This window comes from Capsicum annuum, chromosome 1, assembly GCF_002878395.1.
Source record: "Capsicum annuum cultivar UCD-10X-F1 chromosome 1, UCD10Xv1.1, whole genome shotgun sequence".
NCBI classification, from domain to species: Eukaryota; Viridiplantae; Streptophyta; class Magnoliopsida; order Solanales; family Solanaceae; genus Capsicum; species Capsicum annuum.
Genome location: NC_061111.1, coordinates 170,659,788 through 170,684,940, shown reverse-complemented (window position 1 = coordinate 170,684,940; position 25,153 = coordinate 170,659,788). Strand labels below are relative to the sequence as shown.

Genomic DNA, 25,153 nt, shown 5'->3' with positions numbered 1-25,153 from the left:
AACAAACATATTTTTCTTAAGAAAGCGCTTTGAGCTTGGTAACAAAGTCGCCCTATCTAAGTTACTGTTACCATCCAGATCACAGGAATACACCACTTGCCAAAATTTGGAATCAGGAAAGACTAAAGAAATCCAACCAACTAGTCAATGTTTCATAAGAAAAGTTTTATGATATAACACCTATCTTGCTTTGAGAACATTTAGTCACTTTAACAAAGATTATTCCCACCCCCAAAAAAGGGAAATTCTCTGTATCTAAATCAAAACTAGACTATAACTTCATTTTGGTAAATAAAAAATAAAAACAAAGCACGTACTTCAAACTGAACATGATTGGAGCAATCGTCAAGAATCAAACATGAAGAAATAGGCAAAAAAAGAACAAGCTCAAGATAATAACGGAATAATATTTCAAAAAAAAGAACCATCATTTCTCATAGAGATTGCTAATGAAATTAATCAAGAGAAAGATAATACAAACTAAAGGAAACATATCTTAATAGAACAGCTACAAAAACTTTCAATAGACAACGTTTGTGTCTCACATGTCAATGGATATTAAATGTTGATGATGTCCTCGACACCGCTATTCTATCTAGTATGTCAACAGATATTAAATATAATAGCCCTCTCGACAATGAAATAATATGAAATGTCCCTCTTATCAATAGCATAAAATGGCCCTCTCGGTAATGAAATAAGATGAAATAGCCCTCTTATCAATGAAATGAAATAAAATAGCCCTCTTGGCAATGGCATAAAATGATCTTCTCAGTGATGATATGGAATAGCCCTCTCGGCAATGGCATAAAATGATCCTCTCGGCGATGATATGGAATGACCCTCTCGGCAATGACATGAAATGGCCCTCTCGGTAGTGGCATGAAATGGCCCTCTTGGTGATGATATGAAATGTCCCTCTCGGCAATGGCATGAAATGGCCCTTTCGGCAGGGGCAGGAAATGGCCCTCTCGGCGATGATATGAAATAGTTTTTTCGGTGAATTGAAAAAAGTTTCACCTGAGTCCATTTGTTTGTGTTTTGCTTTCTAAATGTACCTGTACTTAAGGTAGACAGTTAGTAGACACAATGTCGCTCTCACTAGCGACCACAGTCAAGATTTATGATAGTTTAATTACAAATACTGAGCATCATAATTTGAATGACTTATGCTTCTATTAATCTTCTCTTTTTGAAGAAATGATTAAATAGCAGATCCACCGGATGTAAGTAAATAGGGCAAAACCCTTATTTGGGGATTACTCAAATACCATTTGCTTCGCTTCAAGGCGAATTTTGAGGATGAGTTTCAGCTCTTCCTCCTATTATGTGATTCTTTGATTGTTGTATTTATTATGCCAACTCCCTTGAATGTACCTATGCTCAAGGTAAATATTTCATAGAAACAAAGTCGTTTTTGCTAGCTACTATTATTTTAGAAAAATTCTAAATACAATATTCATAAAAAGATATGGTGCCTTTTTTTGTCCTTTATGGTCTCAAGAAATGAGATAGATAATTTAAAAGGTCCTCAAAAAATGGGTATTAAACCCATCTTCGGGGTCACCCAAAAATACCATTCTTGAGAATTATATGCTTTGGTGTGACTCGCAACCCCTTTTGGGGATTTTTTGAAAAAAGATCTCCATTTTTTGTGTACTGATCCCTGCATCCACAGGAAAATGATTAGCTTTTGAGTTGAAACTACTCCGTGTTGACCTTCTTCGATCCTTGGTTTGTTCCTCGCCATCTTTAGGGTACTCTATCATGTTGGGACTTCCACCCTGACTTTTCGTTCCAATAGATGCCTAGGCAATTACTTAGTAAAATATTTGTATAGATTTTCAAAAGTAGTCTTAGCTTTTAGAAACTAGTTTTAAAAATTCTTGTAAAAGCTTTAGAAAAATCTCTGCCAATTATGTCATGTACTAGCTCAACAAACATCTTCTTCTTCGTTCTGACTGTATTTGACATTTGATGGAGAAAATCCAGTGATTCATCATCATTGAGGCTCTCTACCAGAAGTTCTATCATAGCCAGATATTTAGTCAATCTAGACTTTATCGCAATTGGTGATTTCCCAAACTTGACTTTGACCTCTGGTACTAGGAGATTTGAAATATATTCCAATATATTAGTGGAAATTTTGAGGACCTCCTCAAAATTTCTGCCCCAGTTTAAAGTTATTTGAGATGATCTCAGCTTGAGCGGACCCGGGGTGTTTGTTGGTCTTCGTTCTCTTTGTTGGATGATGATCTCCCTTTTGTGAATTTTTTAGATTCCTTCTTGAAAGTTCTGCCCCAGTTTCCATTTCCTAGGGTTATATAACCGAGCCATTGGGGCGCCTACGTATCCCATTGAAACAGGAATTAGGTCAAATGAAGTTCAGGACTATGCTAGGGATATATATAAAATTTTAATGGGTTGACCAAAGACAACATAGGCTGCCTATGTATCCCTTTCTTGGGAATTTAGGTCAAACATAGTTTGTACATCAAAGAAAGGGATGAATTATCCTAAGGGGTTGACCGAAGCCGACATAGTTTGCCTGCGTATCCCTTTCTTGGGAATTTAGGTCAAACGTAGTTCATACATAAAAGGAAGGGATAAATTATCCTAAGGGGTTGACCGAAGCCAATATAGGCCGTCTACGTATTCCTTTCTTGGGAATTTAGGTCAAATGTAGTTCGTACATAAAAGAAAGGGATAAATTATCCTAAGGGGTTGATCGAAGCCGACATAGGCCACCTACGTTTCCCTTTCTTGGTAATTCAGGTCAAACGTAGATTGTACATAGAAGGAAAAGGATTCTAGTCAATTCCATATCATAGAACATATACTATCATAAAAGGCGATTACGACTAAGCCAAGGAAACTAAAACATCTTTCAAACACAGTATCGCTTTACCACATCAAAATTGATTGGTTTGGTCCACTCTTGACCATCTATCTCAGGTAAGATTAGGGCTCCTCCAGGTTGGGAGTCTCTCAATTTTCAAATTCCTCTATATCTTCTACTAACTGATCCTCATCACCTTCTTTTGTTCATCATCATTCTCTTCGCTTTGTTTGTCTAACCTTTTTCATGATGTGACATTGCTAGGTTTTTAAATTGTTGATACCAAAATAAACCATGTTAGATGATAACAAGATAATAAAAGATAATAATAGAATCATATTTCAAAATAACTTCTTAAATAACGGGAGGCCTTTTGGGAAAATAAATAAAAACTATGGCTCATAACCTGCGTAAATGTGGGCCCATGCCTTTTTGAAAGCTATAAAACACAAAATAAAAATTTGAGACATAAAAGGGTGGGTCATGGGGGCCTCCTTCAAATCATCACCGATTTTTAAAACTACTAGTAATTGCCCTTTCATCTACCCTGACGGGCGACAGATTATGAGCGGAGTGGAAGTCCAATTTTGCAAAGCCTCTCCTGGTACAACCTTCCTCACCCCTTCAAACTTTGGAAAATCCTCTGGTATATCATTGCATCCCTTGAACAAATTTCTTATCCCATCCCCGAGACCATTATCTTTCTTTCTTAGCTGGCACCATATCCCACGCTTAAATGCTTTTCCTGGGACCATAATGGGCTCAATAATATTTTCCAAATTCTTACTCAAGACGCTCAAGAAAGCCATGAATTTCTTTATCTTTTCCACTCCTTCTATCTTTTTGGAATTTTACAAACCCACCTTAGTAATAGTCTTACTAGATACCCATTCATCTGCTATTTTGATCATGCTAATCGTGGATCTCTTATGACCAGGTAATAGATTAACAGTGAAATTTGGTGTCGTCACCTGAAGAGTGTTGATCTTTTAATCAATCAAGTCTTGGATCTTGTGTTTCATATTGATACAATCTTCAGTATTATAACCGAACGCTTATGAATGATAAGCACAAACTTGATCGTCCTGAAAGAATTTAGAATTGAGATTGGTAGGCTTTGGTGGAATAAGCTATAAATAACTAGCTTTCATCAATCTTCTAAAGAGTTGGGTACAACTTTCAGCCAATGTAGTGAATTTTCTAGTAGGCTTTTTTTTTAGGTTTACACCTGGGTATATTGATTTTGATTAGCAGGAGAAGGTACTTGATGATAGTTTGGAGACGTTTGGACGTTTATTTGGTTATTTAGAAGAGTAGATTGAACATAAGACTAATAATTTGGCTGCGGATTTTTACACTGGGGTAAAATATTTAGAAGTGGAGCTTGATATTAGGGTTGGGCGTAGAATACAGGCTGAAAACTTGGTGACAGTGGTGAGGAAAGAATATTCCTAGGCTTGAATTTCCTCTTCAATTTATCAACAGAATTAGTTGAGACCGCAGTCATATCCTCTCTTTTTTTCTTTGGAAACATGGGAGACCCAGATGATGTTGGGGTTTTGACAATCTTTCCTATTCGAATGCCTTCTTCTAGCGATTCCTCAATTTTCACCAAATCTGCAAAAGTTACCTTGAATGTGGATATCATCTTAGTATAAGATTCTCTCTCCTAAGCATGAGAGAACATAGACACCATCTCTTTCTCAGACATGGGAGGTTATACTTTGGTAGCTTCTTTTCTCCAGTGAAAGGAATTGTCTCGAAAACACTCATCATTCTTTTGCTTGACCAGGTCAAATAAATATTGATCAGGGACTATTTCAATGTTGAATGCAAACCTATCAAGTAAACATTTAGCCAATGCCCTCCAACTAGTCCATTTTTTCAGTTCTTGAGACGTGCACCAATCTAAGGCTTCGCCGCTTAAGCTTTGACTGAATAAGCGCATCAACAGTGCCTTATTTGCTCCTAACCCCACTATTTGATCATAATACCTTCTCAGATGCACCATTGGATTTCCAGTACCATCGAACACTTTAAACTTAGGGACCTTGCATCCTTCTGGTAGATCTACTCTGGATGAATACATAGATCATCATAACTTAGACCATCATTGTCCCTCGCCCCGTGAGATTCCTTGATCCTTATAATCTCTTCATTTATAGCCAATAACTTTATTTCATGCTCGGTCCTCCACTCTTTTTCCTTTTTCTCGTAATGGTCTACTTTAGGATTGGAAAAAAATTATAGATGTCAGGGGATATGATGACATAAGAAGGATTTGGAAGGGTAGCTTGATTTTGAGGATGAGAGGAGGTTGGGTGGTAGGTGGGGAGGATGTTTTGAAAATTGGAAAAGTTTTGTGGAATTTGAGAGTAGTTTGGTGGGATCTGAGAAGGATTTTACAGATTCGGAAATGAATTTTGTAGATTCAGAGATGGATTTTGTAGATTTGGGGATGGATTTTATAGATTTGGGAGCGAATTTTGTGGATTTGGAAGTGGGTTTTGTGGGTTTGAAAATGGGTTCTAGGGATTTGGGAATGGATTTTATGGATTTGAAGATGAGTTTTGTAGGGTTAAGGATGGATTTTGTGGATTTTAGACAAGTTAAGGAGCGGAGACGGACGATATGTTATTTGGATGGTCCCGGAGAATAGGCGTACTGAGGGGAGGGATATGGAGTGGAGTCCCATGCCCTCCTAGAGTGGGAGCATTGAAATTGATGGCTAGGTTAGCTAAGTATCGAGTACGATTCATCTCTTCCTGAAGTATTTCCAATTTTATCACGAGTTCAGCAATCTTCCTTTGTTCCGCTATTACATTATCTCTGATGGCCAATGCATTTTCTTCATCATTTCCAGTCATGCTTTAATGATGATTAGGGGATGAGATCTTATGCATCTTTGTCCGGGTGAAGTAGGGATGCTCTGCCAGCTTATTTCAATATGGACTAGTTTTCTATTATCTGTAAAGTAAAATAACTCAAAGGCAGACGTGTTAGTTCCCATAAATGATAAGTAATGCAAGATACTTGACAAGAAATAACCACGTAGAGTTGTTTGTGTCATAGCCAAATTGATCCACATGAATATAGTGGATAAATTTGCCTTTGATTCAAACAAACGCACATAAACACATAAGATAGTTATATCGCACAAAAAAAATTATAATAACGCGTATCCTAACTAGGGTGACCCTTTTGAGTTAAGGGTTTAGGCCTAACGAATTTTGAAGAAAATATATGCCTTTTTAAAGCCAATCCATTATCCCCCAATTTCATAGATATACATAAATGACATAAATGCCTACAAAAGTTGCACAAAAGGGACACAATCTTTAGGGAAAAGAGAAATAACATGAGAAAAAGAATCATGTCCCGCGCAGGGGATAGAAAATACTAATTCCTGAATGCTTCTTCTATCGGTCTTCGCCCTCTTAGCTTAGTGCACTTCTTGTTATTGGTGACATCCGTTGATGATCAAGCGATTTTCGTATTACTGTGCTCTAGATGCAACCGTCCAAATCAATCAATTTCTTACTTGGCTTGCTTCAATTCCTTCCTCAATTGGTGAACGATTGAGGCATCCTTACACGAAGTAAGGCAAGCTTTCTCCCGACCCCCAAAGGATAATGGATTGGATTAAACAAACATATATTTCTTCAACACATAAATATGATTCATCTGTAATTGACTCGAGTTCAATAGATGTAGGGCAAGTTTTCTAATGGGCACAATTCCCCCTCGGGTATTGGATTGTCCTAGGCTAATGCCTAAAATAGGGTTTTGGTTTCGCTCTATCCTAGGTGTCTAGAGTGAGTTTGGAAATAGGTTTCCAAGCGGACAACTTGAGTTTAGAAACATGACAGCCTCCGACCGCCTAACGTGTCGGTAAACTGTCGTGTTTCCAATATTTTATTTAGAATTGAACAACAAGGGTCAGGACATCCACGAAACCCCAAAACAATATAATAATCAATGCAGGAACATGCCATGAAATGCAATAATCAAATTCCACAAGAATCAAAACACATAAACACGTAAAATAGTTAGGCGAAAAAAGTCATTAAACATTTGGTTAGAACCTAGTTAAATATCCCCAGCAGAGTCGCCATTTCTGTTTTTCAAAAATTTTGACTTTTAGAGTCGCCACTTAATTTATTTGAAAAGGAATTAAGAAAATCTTTATACAATACTTTAAACGATCCAAAGCAGAAAAATCATTTAAGTTAGAGATTCTAGGTAAACGGTTCCTATTAACGTTTTAGGAAGGTTTTAAGGCACCTAAAACATCCGCTAACTTGCGGTTATCCGAATTGTTTGAATACCATCTTTGACTAACTTTGAAAAAAGAGAAGTTGATTTTTTTTGAAAAGGAAGTGATTTTAGGAAAAGATTTGTATAAAAATAAATTTCAACGACTTAGTAGGGGATTTAACCAAGTCTAAGCAAATGAAAAGCAAATAAGCACGTAAAAGGGGAAAGGTAGGAAAGTAAAAGACTTGGGCCATTGAGCCCAAATCAACAAACCCTGTCCTAATCTAATTGGGTTTTTGGACCATTTGCACCTGTCCTAATCTAAATGTTGGTCCTTGGCCCGTAACCTATCCTAAAGCTATTTTTAAAGCCCATTTGGCTCAAGATCTGCTGCACCTGTATTAGTTTACAACTTTAGCTTCGAGGCCCGAATGAATAAATAATAAAATAAATGAATAAATAAATAAAGGCAACAATGAAATGAATAAATAAATAAAATGAGACATTCAAGTCTCATAGCCGCCTCAAAGATTGACTTTAACCCATTCTTCTTCTTCTGACTCATTGCATTCATACACTGTGTAATTGATTTCAGACTTATTCTAAATCTTGACTCGAGAGGATGGGCCTCATTGGCCATGAAGAAAATACAAGGCCAAATTGGAGTCCATTTGGACTCCAAAGAAAGTTCATGCAAAGATAAAGTACAAAAAAATTAATAATCATTTCGAATTGCCGGTTTAACATGATAAAGGATTTATGATACTGTAAAGGATATACAAGCAACAAATATAGGAAGAAATATACTTCACGAACTGGGGAAAAGCATATGACCACAGAAATTCAAGTTCGTAGAAGAGACAAAATGGCTATGAAGAAAGCCTGTTAATTTTGAGCAAGTGTAATAAAACAATCACATTTTTACACTACAAAAATATTTAGCTAAGTGAGGACATTTACTGGACACCTTAAAGATTTAACAAGGGAGAAGGAAAGTTGATAAACAATAATACAAAGAGATTAAAGAATAAATAAGTCATAAGATAATAACATCCTATGTTCTGAGAATTATTATTCGTATCTAATTTCAAACCATTATACAATAAACTAAAGGAAAGAAACATGATTGATTATATTAAGCAAATTTTAATTAATTATAAACAAATAAGGGGAAACAAATTAGAGGGATTGGGAACATGTGTCCTTAGTATTCATCTGAGGCAAAAGCAAACATAACATGATTTTAAAAGATCATTCTTTTCTTAGCCATAGGACTACATATATAGAAAACTACTTTTACCTTCAAGTCATCAATATATTTAATTAGACCAAATGAGAATGAGCAGGGAAAGTTATCCGATTCATGATTACAAACTTCATGAATATCTTCAGATTATCACGTAGAGAGAAAAGAGAAGGGCGAGAGCATGCTTAAACAAACATATTTTTCTTAAACAAACGCTTTGAGCTTGGTAACAAAGTCGCCCTATCTAAGTTACTGTTACCACCCAGATCACAGGAATAAACCACTTGCCTAAATTTGGAATCAGGAAAGACTAAATAAATCCAACCAATTGGTCAACATTTCATAAGAAAAGTTTTATGATAAAGCACCTATCTTGCATTGAGAACGTTTAGATATTTTACCAAAGATTAGCCCCACCCCCCCCAAAAGGGAAATTCTCTATATTCGAATCAAAACTAGACTATAACTTCATTTTGGTAAACGAAAAATAAAAACAAAACACGTACTTCAAACTGAACATGATTGGAGCAATCATCAAGAATCAAACATGAAGAAATAGGCGAAAAAAGAACAAACTCATGATAATAACAGAATAATATTTCTAAAGAAAAAATCTATCCTTTCTTATAGCGATTGCTAATGAAATTAATCAAGAGAAAGATAATACGAACTAAAGGAAACATATCTTAACATAACAGCTACAAAAACTTTCAATAGACAAAACAGGCGTCCAAAATATATTTACAATCAAGGCACAACCAACAAGGAAGAACAGGGATTTCATACTATTCAACACCTTTAAACCTGAACTGATAGTAAAAAAAGAGAAACTCGACACAGAGATCAAATAAAGAATCGACTACAGCGCAACCATTACACATTTTTATGGCACATGGATCCTATGACCTTTGAGGCCTTCTATAGCGAACATCCAGCATACAAGGGAGAATTAAACTGTTACTATTCTGAAAAAGAAATGATACAGAATCACGAGAAAGAAAATACAAAGTTGAGAAGTTTACCTCCTTCGGGACAGCAAAATGGGACTCGGGCTTTCGTCAAAATTGCAGCCAACAAAAAACAACGTCGTCATCAACTTGAAAACTCCAATTAGTCGACGAACTTCGCAAAAAAAAAAATTATCAAAGAAACAAGACTGTTTTCTGCTCAAAAGAATAATTCTTCGAGGCTTTTTTTTAGTTCACAAAAGGGGATTTATATAGAAAGATTTGGGGGCTCAAATTTGAGCTCCCACCGATGTGGGAAACATCAATTCGGGGGTAATTTTGGAAAATTTTTAAGGGGTATTTATGAATTTTTGGGGGGGATGGTAACAAAATATTTTCTCAACCTTGTACCAATTTGTTGTTTCTTAATGAAATTCCCAAAATGGCTAGCCAATAGCAATTTGGCAAACAAAATAATCTCCTGGGACCAATGAAATTCATCCATCTATGTACGAATTCGTACCATATCCCCCGAGATTCGCGGAATTTGAACATTGGAATGAGCCAACTCACCATATTCTAGAATATTCGACTATTTTTTCTTTGAGAAATAAAAGGAAACGGAGGTAGGAAAGGGATTTTCGCACAATTGTTGAGTTATTCGGGTCAGTTCAGGTATGGGTCGTTGGTTTCGGAGTTATTATCGAAGCGGACGGATTCAAATTGGGCTTTTTCCATGGACGATATTGCTGGGTCGATAGTTGTTGTTGCATACTATTGGACGTATTATTGTTGTTGAATCCCGTTGAGGGATTTGCTGTTGCTATTTTGATGAAGGCACAACCTCAGTGAACGGGGTCACTTGGAATGGGGCCACAGTTGGTGTATTGGGTATAGAGCAAAAGAAGGAGTAAAAAGGATTGGGCCGGGGTCAATGAAAATTGTGAGAGGTCTGGTTGTTGGGCCTGCTGTTAATGTCTAATAAAAATAGAAAAGGGTAGATATTTTGGTTATTTAAAAGAAATGGCCAAGTTAAATTAGAGTTTTGAGTCAATTTATTTAAATGTTAACCAAATTGGATATCAATTTGATCAATTGAATTGCAATTGTGGTCAATTCGATTTCAATTATGGTCAAATTTAATAAATCAACAAAATTAAATCAGAATTTGATATGAATTAATACCTTGTTTAATCCTGAGTTTCTTGATTTAATAAAATCAAACAAATATATTTATTTATTTATTATTTATTTATTTTCAAATAAGTTATTCTCAAGAACATAGGACATTTAAATCAAGGTTTTAATCATTTAAATTTATTTTCAAGATAAACTTTGATTAAAACTTGATATTTAATAAAATAAATGTTTCAGTAACTGAATTATGTAATCTCGTATAATTGAATATGATAACATATAATTGCTACTTAAAATGGTAAAAATATCCAGATAAATACTTTGAAAAGCTTTTATTTGGATGAAATAAATATTTTGATTTTATTAAAAATCAAAGAAACTCAGGATTAAATTTAGTCGTGGGGGGCAAAAATTAGATATCAACATTAATGATGGTGGTGGTGTTAATTTTGTGCGTATATTTTTTTGTGGGTTTATTTTAATCATTTTTTGGTGAATTTTGCCAAAATATGCAAGCGAGATAACATAAATTATTTTTTCAATGTTTATATAGGAAAAATAAATTGTCAATTTTGTGTGTATATTTTTTTTAGGTGTTTGCAGGGGGGCTGGATGGGTTTGATTGATACGAGGAAAAGGGGGTCGGTGTTTGCAGGTGTGGGGGTGGACGGAGGGTGGTCAAAGAAAGAAAAAAAAAAAGGGTGTTTGTAGGGGTGGGGGTGGACTAGGGGTGGCCAAAGAAAGAAAAAAAATAGGTTTTTGCAGGGGTGGGGGTGGACGGGGGTGGATGGGGGTGGCTAGAGAAAGAAAGAAGTAGTGGGGGGAGGGGAGAGAGGGTGGTTTGAAGAAGATTGAAAATGGGGGGGAGGGGGGGGGATTGTATTTTATTATTTAAAATATTAAAAATATTTTATATATTAAAAAATATTTTATTTGCGTGGCTCCAATGTGACATTCAAATTGTTAAGGGGTAAATAAATGAAAGTTTAGTTTAAGTGCTAAATAAGTTTGAGCGGACAAATTCAGGGCGGACATGTTCAGGGGTGAAACGATGACTTTTCTCTATTCAAAATCATTTTGATGAATAACACTCATATCTATGTTTCATTACAATTTTTTTTTGTTTTCCAAGGTATCTCCACAGCCGGCAGCAGTGAGACTAATCTTCCGTTTCTACTATCAGCGTACTAAGCGGTAGGGAACTGACGTTTTTTCCATTCACCAGAGGTGGGGATCGAATCCCCAACTTTTTGCTTAAGAGGTGAGATGCTGAACCACCATACCAACCGTTGTGGTTTCATTACAAATTAATTCTACAGAGAAGAGGAATAAGTGGTCGTTGGGCGTCAATTTAAGCCTAAAGTGATTAATCAGTACAATTTTAATATGAATGTTATCTTCTTCTTTTTCTCTTTTCCTTCTTTGTAATCAAATTAAGCATGCATGATCATATTCATAATATAGGATATGCATGAGTAGGAATTTTGACTGGTATATTTACGGAGACAATTATAAAAGAAGAAGCCGTAATGGCAGAAACATAAATTTGTTACCAATTCATTTATTGGTATTTTTACTCCTCTACAAATTAATGATTATCAGAATGTGTTAATTGGTGCTAATTAAAAGCCGCACTCTCCAGGCAAACAAAACAAAACAGAGGTCTTACCCTTAGTTCGGTATCAAGAACTTAATTATTTTAAATCCGCACCGCTTCGTTTGCCATTCCTATAGAAACACCAGCATTATCATATAACCGAATATGAGAATCAAAGTTGAAACACAATTCTCTTCCAATAAATTATGCCTACGCCATCAGTTATGTTTCCATCTCTTTCTCTATGAAGTAAAAATATATAAACGCACCTCCTACACTAACTAGTTCTAGGACAACCTTTCATTCACAATAATTAAACAGTAGAGAGAAAACTAATTAAGTGAGAAATGGCAAAAGAAGTGAGCAACAAACAGGTCATTTTAAAACACTATGTCAGTAGTTACCCTAAGGAAACAGACATGGAATTCAAGAATAGCATTCAGTGGCGGATCCACGAATTTTCTTCAGGGTTTAAAAAATAATAAAAATATAAATGTGTGAATAAGCCAACAAAATATAATTTCAAGGGACGTAATAGTATATAGTCTATAAATATAAAATACTTAAACTTATATTTTAACTTATTTTAAAGTTTATTTTTATAGGCTTATACTTAAACTTATATTTTAACTTATTTTAATTTTTTTTTCTTTATATAGCAAGTGAGGTATGTAGTAAAAAGGGCAGCCCGGTACACCAAAGCTATCGCGATGCGCGGTATTCGAGGAAGGGTCCCACCACAAGGGTGTATCTTACGCAGTCTTACCTTACATTTCTGCCAGAATGTGTAGTCTTTTTTTTTAATAGCTGTAGGCTTTTCTTTTTAGTTCTGTAGGCTTTTCTTTTTAGTTCTGTAGGCGTCCAGCTGTAATAGTATATAGTCTATAAATATAAAATACTTAAACTTATATTTTAACTTATTTTAAAGTTTTTCTTTTTGTTAGGTTTATACTTAAACTTATATTTTAACTTATTTTAAATTTTTTTTGTAGTTTTTTTTTAATAGCTGTAGGCTTTTGATCGAACCCGCGACCAAGACTGAATCTGTAGGCGTCCAGCTGTAAGTTTCAATCTACTTTTTTTAAAAAAAGCAGCGGGATCGAACCCGCGATCAAGACTGAATCTGTAGGTGTCCAGCTGTCAGTTTCAGTCTACTTTTTTTAAAAAAAGCAACACAATGAGGATCAAACCCGCAACCAAGACTAAAGTAGCACCCTAGAAGTAGAGATTGTACCACTGAGCTATCCAACAACCTTGTGTTTGGTGGTTCAAAATTAATATATGTACATAAATATAGATTTTCTACCTTATATTATACAACGTAATTTTTTGCCGAGGGGCGGACCTATTAAACTGAATGTTCAAAAAGGTTCAAATGTTGTTATTTTGAAGAATCTTTACTTGTCATGTGACCCTTACATGCGTTCCCGCATGACGAAACATGAGGGTAGCTATGTTGATTCCTTCACTCCTGGCTCTGTAAGTGTTTCATTTCCCTTTCTTCAATTTATCATCACCATTACATTTATGATTATCTATTTGGACTACATATAATTTATGTTGTCTTGTTAGTTCTCTTGTTTGCTTTGGATTGTGAATTATTTAGGTTTAATTGAAAAAAGTTTTACGGCATTTTCTCCGTTTTAATTTATGTGGTGTAGTTTAACTTAGTAAAAAAATTAAGAGAGAAAGACTTGACTTTTGAATTTTAATCTAAAATAAGTTATAAATATTTGTGTCACTATAAATTATTTTATTAAGAAAAAATTAAGTATTAAAAAATTAAATTACTACGAAATATAAAAATGTGTATGTTTTGTCTTACTAAAAGAGGAAGTGATTAGCATAAATTGAGATATAGGGAGTATAATTTTCTTCGGGAGGGTTGGTGTTTGGGTGTGGGGCGTCGGGTGGGTCACAGTTTGAGAAGCATAGATTTTTAAAAACTATGAAAACTTTTAAGTGAAATATTGATTGCTTTTTAAAAAAATACGAACATTTATTACCATTGTTAAAATATATTACAAAGTTTTACGGGGCTTTGAGTTGTAGGTACAAAAGAGTTTGAAAATGAGGTGTAGGTGACCCAAGTCTAAATAATTGAGTGTATGTGGTAATTACTTTATTATAGATTAAGAAAGTTGAGAAAGTTTAAAAATAACCCACAAGTTTTTGAATTTACACTTTGATCCATATGTTAGTTAATATAACATGAAACGGAAGGAAAAAAGACACGTTTCTCTCTCTTTTGATCCGTTGCTGTTTTCTCTCTCTTCGCGATTATTGTTGTTGCTTTATTCATCATCTTCTGCTTCATTATCATCATCTTCTACTTCATTATCATCTTCATTTTCTTCTTGTCGACCATTGTTGTTGTTACCGCTACTGCTGCTATCTGACTAATTTCTTAGGTCACATTTTATTTTCTTCATCGCTTTCCACTTCGGCATTACTTCTTAGGTCACTTTGGTAAGTAAAATTATGATTTTTAGTCGAATTTGTCATCTGGGTACACAGTTACTACTGTTTTTTCTAACAATGAATAGAACCCGATTATGAATCCAACATAAGTATCCATAATTTAAACAGATCACTCATCTATTGCACCAGATGGGTAATCTGTTGCAACAGAAGACTCATATGTTGGATTCATGTTTATGATTCTATAGTGCCCGTAACATGAATTGAATAGATGGGTAATCTATTGCAACATAAGAGTTATCTGTTGCAACAGACTTATTATCTCTTACATCAAACTAATTATCTATTGCATCAGACTGATTATCTGCTGCATCACACTGATTATCTGTTGCAACATATGAGTAATCTATTGCAACATATGACTAATCTGTTTGGAACAACACAAATCAGCTCCTACCACAAACCCAATAGATAACTAATATGTTTCAACTCTTGCTATTACTACTGGATTCAAAAATCTTTCTTACGTCCAATCATCAGCATGTTTGTAGAGAAGATAATAGACAGAATGAAAATTAAATATGAATTAAAACGTCAAAGATGATCAAACATAATTTTTTTTACTAAACAAAAACAAATAAAAATACATAAACTAAAAGAAAAAATATAATCTAATTATTATTATTATTATTATTGTCAGCCGACCAATCTTCAACCAGCAGCAGCAGGGCCCTCCTCAGCCTGCGGATTTCACAGAGCATCCTGGCTCTCACTGCTCCCAACTCCCACTGCAGGTCATGATCCTGCATCCGAAGTTCATTCACGACGTCTTGCATAAAAGCAACGTCCCACACTAGATCAGCCATATCTAGAACACATGTGAATTGACAAAAAATGTACAAATAAAAGTAAAGAAAAGAATTCGAATGTAATACAATATATACTACAAATTGGGTATATTTACACACAAAGTAAGAAAAAAACTTACCTGAGTCAGGGAAGAAAAAGTGGTGGAAGGTGACAATAAATAAATAGAGTATAGTTAAATAAACTATTAAGTAAGGAGGAACCTATTTATACAGGATTAAATTTGAATGAATTAGGTAAAAAGGCACGACTGTCCACCTCCATTTATTAATTACATTTTTATTACTATGAAAAGTTATGACTTAATTAAATTAAGCAATTTTGTGATAAGTCATGACTTTTCAGCTTATTATTATTAATTAATTCTTCCCAAGAACCATTTTATTAAGTTGCGACAATGGATTTTATATTTGTTGCATCAGATAACTCATCTGTGACAACAGATATATCATCTGTTGCAACAAATAGACAACCTGTTGCATCAGATAATCTATCTGTTGCAACATATAATCTATCCTTTTTTTTTTTAAATTATCATCATATCATTAATCCAAATTTGTTGACCTTTTTATTATATAAATTAAAAAGCAGACTTAAAAACAAAAATATTTTTTGTGAAAAGAAATGACGCCTATTTAATAGTAACGTCAATTATTCAAATTAAATAACTATTTCTTATTAATATTATTTTTATTGTGTTTATCATTTATTTTCTTATTGTTTTCTGTGAAAAGAAATGACTTAATTAAATCAAGCTGATGACTTTTTCATTATTGTGACAAGTGATGACTTTTCAGCTTATTATTATTAATTAGTTCTGAAATTTAAATAATCTTTTTCTCAATTTAAAAATCAAAGACACCTTTTTTCAATAATCGTTTCTCTAATAAATAATAACCATTTTTATTGAGTTGTGACAACAGATTATATATTTATTGTATCATATCGACCATCTGTTTTAGGAGCTTTTTTTATTTCTTCTAATAGCTGATTCATCAGTCACAACAAATATTTGATGCGTCAACAAACATTGTTGAATGTGTTTAGACAAAAAGTCACGACTGTTCACCTTTTTCGTAACAATCATCGTATTAAATTTAATTAATCCAATGTTGTGATTTTTTTTAATTATATAATAAATAAATAATTTTAAAAAACAGATTTAAAAACAAAAATGGTGAAAAGTCACGATCAGTTATTAAAATTAAATAACTGTTCTTTTACGGTTATAAGTTGTGTTAATTATCTATTTCCTTATTATTTATTTACGAACCATTTTTCATATTAAATAATGGAAAAGTCATGACTTTTCACCCTCTCAAAAACAACAATAACCTTTTTTTTAATTAATAATCGCCTGTTGCAACATATGATCCATCTGTCGCATCAGATTAACCTCTGTTGCCACAAATGCTCAATCCCTACCTCCAACCGTCGACATGTTGGGAAAAAGAAAAAAAATAGAATGATAATTAAATATTAAATAAGAATTAAAAATTCAAGGTCGATCAAACATAGATTTTTGAATCCATTATATACAAATATATACAATAAAAAAATATCCTTCGATAGATCCAATATTAAAAAAAATACATGCTAAAAGAAAAAACATAACCTAATTATTATTATTAGTAGTAGTAGTATTGTCATCCGGCAGCAGTAGGGCCCTCCTCAGCCTTACTTTAAAGTCGTCCAAGTTCCTCCGGAGTTCATGAATCTGACTTTCAAGTTCCCGCAAGGACTCGAGATGACTTACCATGTATAAATCTAGACCAGCCATATATAAAAGTGAAGTAGAATGAACGAATAAGGAGGGACCTATTTATAAAGAATTGAATTAGAATAGGTTAGTCAAAAAGCCACGACTGTTCACCTCTTTTTAAATAAAACTGATGACTTTTCAGCTTATGTAAATTAAAAAAATAGATCTAAATACAACATATTATCTTTACTGTATTTCAGAAAAAAAAGAAAATTGATTTAAAATAAATCTAACAGATGGATAATTTGTAGCAAAATATATTCCATATGTTAGATAACTTACAACATATTGACAATCTGCTGCAACAAATGGATATATCTATTAGATTTTTCCAACAGATATATCTTATGTAGCAATAGATTGATTATCTATCAGAACAGATGTCTGTAATTGTTTGACAATTAAAACAGATGTGGCTTCTGTTGCAATTTGTTCGTCATCTGTTTATTCAATTTAAGCCATAGATGGGCTAGGAATGATATGAGTACGATCATGACCATGAATGACTTTTGAGTATTTTGAATGCAATCGAAGGTGTGTGTAATTTGAAGTGTGAAGATGGGCCTTGGAGTGCACAAGGGGTGAAGATGGGCCTTGGAGTGCACAAGGCCGCCCCAAACACACCAATGGGCACCTTTTGAAGCCTTTTTCATTAAAGGGTCTTTTAGTCTTTTGTCTCTTATTTTTATAATGTAATATAAATAGAACCTTGTAGGGTTTTTAGTCTTTAGTTATTGAATGTTAAAGAAAGAACCATCTCTTAGAGTGAGAGAGAGTCCAATCGTAACTATGGTCATATACAAGTATGGAATCACTTGTATGTTATATTTAGCTTGATACCTTGATGCTTGGATGGTGGACTCCTCTCTTGTGTCAAGTGTAAGAGTTAAGTCTTTATTGAGTGTGGTGTTAAGGGTCCAAGAGTGGAATATGCTCTTGGGCTCTTAAGATTATACCAATCATTGGTCTATCTTTCTATCTTTATTTATTGTAATCGTTGGTTCTTGTCATTATTAATGTAACCCGTGACTTCTTATTTTTGTAATCTCGTTGTTCTTCATTTTTATTATGGTTAATATAGTTTGGGTTGATGGCTGCCATAGGTGTAAAAACACCTTGTTATCTTGCATTCTTGTTGTGTTCTTGAATCTGAGAGTGGTCACCAAAGAGGTCCACAGCTTTCTTGAACTTGTGGACTGATTCTGATGTATGTTTCGTGCTTCTCTTGTGCTTCTTGTATCAAGAAAGAATAAGGTGCATGCAAATGGATGAATCCATTTTCATGTGTGGAAGTTAAGTATTACTGATAAGGTCATCAAAACAACACACATAAAGTACAATATTTTTATGAATGCAGTTTTTAACCAATTAGGTACTGATCATTCAAACAAGATCCTACATTGTATAGTTAAGTTTGATGGGTTCTAATTGATAAGGCCAAGAGCCCCATGATGATGGTATCGATACCCTGTTATGAATTACTAATGGTTGTTGCTCATGTGTATGCATGTCAAGTTTTGAGAAGGGATCAATATTTGGTGTCATTGCAAAGATCCAATAGTGATTGGACTTAACTTAAGTGTGCATTGGACTCTGAGAAGGACTTCGAAGCCTCGCACTACATCAAACAAAAACAAAAAACCAATAGAAATTTCTCTAGGCCAAATTTATATGGAAGGGTTGTTTGAGAAGATGATTATATGTCAGAAGGAGCTGAAGAAGAATGATTGCGAAGAAAAGAGAAGTTGATAAAAGACTATATCATCTAAAAGATAATTAAAGAGGAGACACAGGGTAGCAAGGAACTTCTAGCGAATCTGGCCGATGAAATTGACTTAAAATATGAGAAATCTAAATCAAGTGCAAATATGAAAGTGTATCCGATAATGTAAATTCGTCTATTATTACTATAAAAGAAAAATAATGCAGATAGATACTTTGCTAGGGAGCTGTGACTAGGAAGCATGGTCAGGATGATCTCAAACATAAAAAATAAGAGAACACCAAGAAAGCAGCCTCATAAGCATCGAGAGTTGAAATGATGTACAGTAAGTTGAAAAACTTGCGCCAAAAACAATTGCAGTTAAAATAAGGAATCTAAGCGAAGACGTCAATTTTTGAATTTTAAATTGCATCTCATGCCTTCTTGTATGTGGTTCTGATTAGGTCCACTACTATTGATTTGACCTGATTCGAACCACAAACAAGATTGAAAGATAGATTGAGTACATTAATACCTTAGCAATATTTATATAATTGACTGTATTTTCTAGCCTTAGCATGCTTTCAACATATCATAGAGAAGATCAGAGGCCTGCTATAGTATGCGAATCCCGATAATTTTCAAGCTTGCCTCTAAATTATTGATTCTATATTCATTCTTGTCGTTGTTGTCATTGAGGTTAGTATAGAGTTCTGGGTCTTTTATGAGCTTGTCAATAAGGAACACTTTCTTCGAAGTTGTGGCATTGTAAAAGGCCTTTAGAAGGCTTGCAGAACACTTTCTTCAGTAGGCTTAAATGATACATATAGGGTTCACTATGTTTGTTTTAGGTCAAAATGTGTTGATGCACACTCAAGCACTGGTCCCAACAGCTGAAAAACTCACTTTTATCGAGTGTTATTTAATGCAGCTTACTCAACAAACCTTCAAAAGCTTTGATAGGTCAATTAGCCTGGAATTACGTAATGTTTTATCTAAACTAATTCTACCAAGACTATCTAACGTTACGTAACTCCAGGCTCATTACCCTATCAAAACCTTTGCTCTAGTTAGTGCACAAATCAAACAAGCTCAATCTCTCAGCCTTTCTGCTGATCACTCTTCTTCCATATAGAGGATAAGATATCCGCCATGTAAAGGTCTACACCGTCGCCAGAAATTCTTGCCACAAGGAAAGTCTTGAGAAGGCATAACTAGTAGTCTTTTGCATAGAGGGTATCTTGTCATGCCTTCTCAAGACTTTCTCTGTGTAAGAATTTCTGGCGACGGTGTAGACTTTTGCATAACGGGTATCTTTTCCTCTATATGGGAGAGGAGTAATCAGCAGAAAGGCTGAGAGATTGAGCTTATTTGATTTGTGCACTAACTTGGGCAAAGATTTTGATAGGGTAATGAGCTTGGAGTTATGTAATGTTTGATAGGCTTGGTAGAATCAGTTTAGATCAAATGTTATGTAATTCCAGGATAATTGACCTAACAAAACCTTTTCAAGGTTTATTGAGCAAGCTACATTGAACAACGCTCGATAAAAGTGAGTTGTTCAACTGTTGGGACCACTGCTTGAGTGTGAATCAACACATTTTGACCTAAAACAAACATAGAGAACCCAACATGTATCATTTAAGCCAACTGAAGAAAGTGTTTTGAAAGCCTTCTAAGGCCTTTTACAATGCCACAATTTCAAAAAACGTGTTCCTCATTAACAAGCTCATAAAAGACCAAGAACTCTACACTGACCTCAACGACAACAATGATAAGATTGAATACAGAATCATCAAGTTGGAAGCAAGCTTGAAAATTATCGAGATTCACATACTACAGCAAGCCTCTGATCTTCTCCAAGATATGTTGAAAGCATGCTAAGGCTATAAAACATAATCAATTATATACATATTTCTAAGGGATTAATGATACTCAATCTGGCTTTCAATCTTGTTTGTGGTTCTGATCAAGTCAAATCAATAGCAGTGGACCTATAGAAACCACAAACAAGAAGGCATGGGATATAATTTAAAATTCAAAAATTGACGCCTTCATTTAGATTCCTTATTTTAACTGCAGTTGTTATTAGCATAAGTTTTCTCAACTTACTGTACATCATTTTAACCCTTGATGCTCGTGAGGATGCTTTCTTGGTGTTCTACTATTTTCTATGTAGGTGTCATCCCGACCACGCTACCTAGTTGATGCTCCCTAGCAAAGAGACCATCTGCACTATTTTTTTCCAAAGAAACAACAGATGGATTTTTCATTACTGCATACACTTTCATATTTGTACTCGATTTAGATTTCTCATGTTCTAAGTCAGTTTCATCGGTCAGATTCACTAGAAGTTTCTTTCTACCCTATGTTTCCTCTTTAATTAGCTCTCAGTTGATATAATCTTTCATCAACCCCCCATTTACCCTCGCAGGCATTCTCCTACCACACCTTCTGGAGTATAATCATCACTCCGAACAACCCAACCATATAAATTTGGGCTAGGGGAATAACTATATTGATTTTCATTCTTGGTTGAAGCAGTGGGAGGCTTCGAAAGCCCTCTCAGAGTCCAATGCACCCTAAAAGTTAGTCCAATCTCTATTATTTCTCTTTACAATGACACCAAAACTAGATCCCTTCACAATGATTGACATATAAATATGAACAACAACTGACATTAAATCTTAACAGAGTATCAGAACCATATTCATGGTCCCTCAGCCTTATCAATTTGGACCTATCAAACTTAACTATAAAATTACAGATATTTTGTTTCAATGATCAATGACTAGATGGTAAAAACAACATTCACAAAATCAGTGTACTCTATGTGTGTTTTCACGATAACATTATCAGTAATACATACCTCCCATATATAATGTGGTTTTATCTGAAAGCAGTTTTTTTCTCTGAACCTATCTTTACTGTAACCTTTTGTGTTGGTCGGGTAAAAGTTGATAAATTTTCAGTTCCTTATATCTATAAAGAAAGGGAAAAAATTAATCTCAAACAAGAGAGGAATAGAAAGAATATTATCCATCTGTTGCAATAGATGTGTAGTCTATTGCAACAGATGTAGAGTTTTTTGCAATAGATGTAGAGTATGTTGCAACAGATGTGGAGTCTGTTGAAACAGATATGGAGTCTATTGAAACAGATGTAGAGTCTATTGAAATAGATGTGGAGTATGTTGGAATACATCAAACCGGCCTTACTAGTGGTTTGATTTGTTCCAATAGTTGCTCTGTCTATTGCAACATCAACAGCACCATGAACTACAAAGAAACACCAAATAAAAAACATCAACAATAAAGAAACAACATCATTTATTCCAACACCATCAACAACATCATCAACAACAAAGAAACAACATCCTTTGTTCCAACACCATCAACAACACCATACAATAAATTCCAACAACACCATCCCCACCAGCAACATCAACAACAAAGAAACAAATAAAATACATAAAAAATAAAACTACCAACAAAGCTTTTAAACTTCTCCCAACATGTAATAAAAATTCTCGATTTGTTTATTTAACACTTCAAAGTTCCTTCAAATTTTTTAAATAAATATGATATGGGTAAATGATAATTAAATAAAAAAACAGATGAAAATAACTTGCAAAGAAGAAGACGACAATGAAAGAGCAATAGTAAACCATACCTTACCTGTAATGTCAAAAAGGGATCAAAACAACAATTTCAATCGAGTAAAGATATGAATAGGTTTAGATTCGAAAGGATCTTTATGAGAAAGAGAAGAGAAAAGAGAGAAAAAGGTTGTGATAACCCTAAAGAGGCGAGAAAGAAAAAGATGAGAGAAGAATAAAATAAATTTAGGGCTGAAGGAAAGAGAGATGAGATAATTCTAGATGTAGACATGGGTTTAAATATTCATTAATTAATATTCATTAATAACTCGAGGGGCACAAGGAAGACAGGTGACATTGAAAAGACAAGATAAGACTACTCAATGCAATTTTTGAGTTATCCAAGAAATATTTTTTACCGCTTTTAGTAATACTATATACTCTACGTATCTTTCTTCTTTCGGACAGAAGCTTGCTTTAAAATTAAAAAAAAAATTCAAACAAATATGTCATCTGTTGCTGTTGCAACAGATATCAATATCTATTTGAAAAAATCCAACAACTCAGTCATCTATAACAAAAGATGCAAATGTCTATTTGATAATTAAATCAGATATGTCATCGGTCCGAAGCCGGGGGTCTATTCACCTGAGGTAGTGGTATGGTCTGCGTACACTTTACCCTCCCCAAACCCCACTATATGGGAATATACTAGGTATGTTGTTGTTGTTGAGAAAGAACTTTCTAGAACTTAAAATTTATCTTTCTTGCTTTTCCTAGTGTTCCTTTTGTATATTGAGATGACTGTTTTCTTTAGTAGATGAATTTAACTGTCCAATATTCAGTCAAGTACTAACAATTGACAACAACCAGTTTGCTGCTTCTCAGTTCTCATTATCAAAATAGTTATAAGAGAGCCTCTTATTTTATTTTTTTTGGTTTTATGCTTTTGCAGTGCAACCATAGTCATCGCTTATCTGATGAAAAAGCATGGTATGAGCCACAATGAAGCTTATCAGCTTTTCAAGAGTAAAAGACCAGTCGTTTGCTCGCATGATCTATGGTTGACGAATTTTAGTTAATGCCTTGTTGTGATGTCATTATCACATTGCATCTGTGATGATTGGTGATGAAAAATGAGAATTAGCTATGTTAACAACTTCTTAACTTTTGTTAAATTTCTTATTTATTACGTAAATGAATCAAAATACAACCGACAGACTTTCCAAATCCACTGAAAGGGAAAAAATTGAAGTGCAGCGACAATTTTCTAAATTATATCTAGCAAAAGAATGCTGGGCTTGTTTCCACTTCAACAAGCACAAACTTTCCAGACAATCAAATAAACTCCCATGTGAAACAACCAGTTCTTGTAGCTTTTGTTCTTTGAAATCATTAACTCAATCCAGTAACAACAAATCTCCCAAATCTAAGGTATGCATCATGATGAGTCACATGTATATGCAACCTTTTATTAAATGAGATTTTTTCTGGTAAACAAGTTGTATGCCAAAAAGTAGAAAATCTACATAATATGATTCTCCATGAACACCTAATCTTTTCTTTAAATTGAAACCTCAAGGGTGCAGCAAAAAGAAATAAGAAATGAGAAGTTTTTCCTCAATTATACATGTTCTCTATTTCATCGAAAGTTCTCTTAATTTTTTCCTTCGACATGACCCACATGAACGCTAGTGGGGTAACATCCCAGGTTCTTTGACTTCTCTTCATTCTAATTTTTCAGTGGAACTTGCTCCATCAATGTGCCCGACATCCCCAATGCAGTCCTAACCGTCTCAATATCTCACAACACAGGCAAGTCCCCACTAAACAAAGTAAGATGAGGAGGTCTACATCTCTACTTGAACATTTGCACATGAAGCGCCAGTTTACATATGTAGTCCTCTTTTTTTCTTTTCAAGTTCTCAGCTGTCAATATTGGTGACTTTCTGCTTTCAAGTAAAAAACTACACCTTTCTTGGTACCCAAGGCAATCAAACCAGTAAGTGTGTAATCTGATTCACCCCTCACCAAGAGCGTTGGATAATTTGACTTTACTCTGATTCACCCCTCACCAAGAGCGTTGGATAATTTGACTTTACTGTTGAAAAATATTGAAACAAAATTTAAGAAATATCCATGCATAAAGAAAAATAGATTCATTAGATATATAATAAATCTATTTCATAAGTTATTTAATCGCCTATATCCGCAACCCCTACAAATGATATCAGAGCCCAGTAATTTAAAAAGTAGAGTGAGATATATGTTACATATGTTAGAATTTATATATGTTTATTGAATTAATTATGAGAAGACCATTTAAAAATAGAGAAGCTTTTAGAAAAATTAAAGAATCTTTAATTAGTAATTATTCAGAATATACAAGTCTAAATAAAACAAAAGAAAATCCACAAAGATTAGCCTACCTAATTACATTAATATCTAGTATTGAAGCAAAATTAATAATCCATTTAAAATCTAGAAGAATGAGACTCATACCACCTAATTATGATAAAATTAGATTTAGATATCTACCAAGATATTATAAATAAGGTTTAAATGAATAAAGTGCAGAAATACAAAGAATTAAAACAAATTATTTCTGAAAAATGTAAAGAATTAAAAATAAGAATAGAAAGACTACATTATAATATATTTGCCGGAGTTAGTGAAAATTCAATAAATACACAAAAAGATGAAATATCAAAATTAAAATCACAAATAGACAGTTTAGAATATATATATCAACATGAGCTATTCACAATAAAATGAACAAA

General features: G+C 34.0%; 1 pseudogene; it reads left to right on the top strand.

Moving 5' to 3' along the window:
• The first annotated feature begins 12,370 nt into the window (after positions 1 to 12,370).
• The window catches only part of LOC107859390, a 109,342-nt pseudogene continuing 96,559 nt past the window's right edge, over positions 12,371 to 25,153 (top strand).